Source organism: Heptranchias perlo, chromosome 12 (genome assembly GCF_035084215.1).
Source record: "Heptranchias perlo isolate sHepPer1 chromosome 12, sHepPer1.hap1, whole genome shotgun sequence".
Classification (NCBI taxonomy): Eukaryota; Metazoa; Chordata; class Chondrichthyes; order Hexanchiformes; family Hexanchidae; genus Heptranchias; species Heptranchias perlo.
This window is the reverse complement of record NC_090336.1, coordinates 66,884,426-66,886,925: the sequence shown is the minus strand read 5'-3', so window position 1 is coordinate 66,886,925 and position 2,500 is coordinate 66,884,426.

Here is a 2,500-nt window from a genome sequence, read left to right as displayed (position 1 = left end):
GAAAGCTGCGCTCCCGAACTGGACTGACTGTCTGTCTGTCTGTCTGTCAAGGGGAGGAAAAGGCGGTGGTGGTGGTGGTGAGGGTGGAGCTTTACGCTCAGGAGGGGAGACTTTCTTTCAGAGGTGCCAATTAATCTGCAGCAGAAAGTCATCCCCCCCCAACCGGGAGTCGAAGCCCGGTCCTGACCACGAGACCACCGGGGAGAGCTGCCTCAAGTCCCTGAGGGACCTGGACACGAGGCCGAGGACACACGCACGCCTGCTGCACTGGCAGCAGCGACCAGCAGGGGTCCGACCGGCTGATCCTTCCCTTTCACAGGCAGGCTTTTGGCCCTCGCTCAAACGACAAAGGTGTTCAGAAGGAAGTCCTGGGGGGAAGGCATGGAGGGACGGACACAGGGAAGTCCGCACAAAACAGGTCCCCTGGAACCTCTGACCCAGAAAACCGGGTTCCTGGTGAAAGCAGTCCTGCCCCGCCCTGCCATTAACATGACAATGGACAGGGCCCGGACCAGGCGCAGCGGACGGTAGCGAGCAGTCGGAGGGTGAAAATCCGCCAGTGGGTGAAAAGGAGAGCCGTGCGGTGAGAGGAGGCGGAAAGCGGTTCGCAGACTTTCGCTGTACCTCCGGCGGGCAGCGCCGCACCTCCGAGCGCTCGGTACCGTCCGCTGCGCCTCGTCCTGCCGCACGCGACGAGCCGTCCCCGGAGGAAATCGGCCTCGGCCTTCCTGAGATATCAGCCTCCATACGGGCATCACAAATCAGTGGACATGGTCAGCTGCAAAGCAGTGTCATTACAACCTTTCATAAACGACAGGGCAGCACTGCACCGCACTGCACTGCACCCCACACTACATCACACTTGCCTGCCTGCCAGCCTACCGCTGCCTACTCTCACCAGCGGACCAAAGTGAGGATAACACCCCGAAGCAAGCATCTCCCTTGCCGCCCACCAGCCCACACCAATCCCCTTGCCTGCCTCCCACAAATTCCACCAGCGAGGCAAAGTGAAAATCAACCCCCAAAAAACGCACTCCACACCGGCCATCGCCCGCTATACACCCCCCCTGGGGCGAATATTAAGCCCGAGAACACCGACTGTAACCAACCGCAGTGAAAAGTTGAAGTGGCAACTCATTAACCAGATTTACACTTGGCAACTCATAAACCAAATGAACAAAAAATCTGGTTAATGAGTTGCCCAAAATAAATCTGGTTAATGAGTTGCCACTTCAACTTTTCACTGCGGTTGGTTACAGTCGGTGTTCTCGGGCTTAATATTCACCCCGGGGGGGGGGGGGTGGGTGATTCTGGGGGTAGTGTCCGGGAGGGTGAGCCTTTTATTCGGCAGGAGGCGTGTGGGGAAATCATCAACCTGTCAGACGATGAGTTGTCACAAACGCCATTGCTTAATGAAAGCTGCGCTCCCGAACTGGACTGACTGTCTGTCTGTCTGTCTGTCTGTTTGTCAAGGGGAGGAAAAGGCGGTGGTGGTGGTGAGGGTGGAGCTTTACGCTCAGGAGGGGAGACTTTCCTTCATGCCAATTAATCTGCAGCAGAAAGTCATCCCCCCCCGACCGGGATTCGAAGCCCGGTCCTGACCACGAGACCACCGGGGAGAGCTGCCTCAAGTCCCTGAGGGACCTGGACACGAGGCCGAGGACACACGCACGCCTGCTGCACTGGCAGCAGCGACCAGCAGGGGGCTGACCGGCTGATCCTTCCCTTTCACAGGCAGGCTTTTGGCCCTCGCTCAAACGACAAAGGTGTTCAGAAGGAAGTCCTGGGGGGGAGGGAGGGAGGCAGGGAAATCAGCACAAAGCAGGTCCCCTGGAATCTCACACCTGCGTCCCAGAAAACAGGTCTCCTGGTCAAAGCAGTCCTGCCCCGTCCTGCCATTAACGTGACAATGGACAGGGCCCGGCAGCTTGAGACACATCTTTTTTTCAATATGCAAGTTCTTTTTAAAAAGGTTTCCTTCCACAGCAGCTCTGAGTAAGAGTGAGAGAGAGAGAGAGAGAGAGAGAGACTGACACTGACACTGACACTGACACTGACACACACACACACACACACACACACACACACACACACACACCGTCTCCCATCCGATTGGTGGACTATGGGATTGAAAATCGAACTTTGAGTTTCAATGCAGGGGGGAGAGCGCGAACGCAGCCCCTCCCAACTACCACACGCGCGTTGTTGTTGTTGTAATATAGAACTGCAAGTTGCCGTTGTCGTGGTCGTTTCGAATCAGCACAAAGTAGGTGCCTCCCTGGAATGTCACACCTGCGTCCCAGAAAACAGGTCTCCCGGTCAAAGCAGTCCCGCCCCCGCCCTGGGATTAACATGACAACGGACAGGGCCCAGTCAGGGAGCAGCTTGAGAGACACCTTTCAATAGGCACTTCTGAAACATTAACGCCTTGTTTCTTCCGACAGTTTAACCAGCGATTAACATGACAACGGACAGGGCCCAGTCAGGGAGCAGCTTGAGA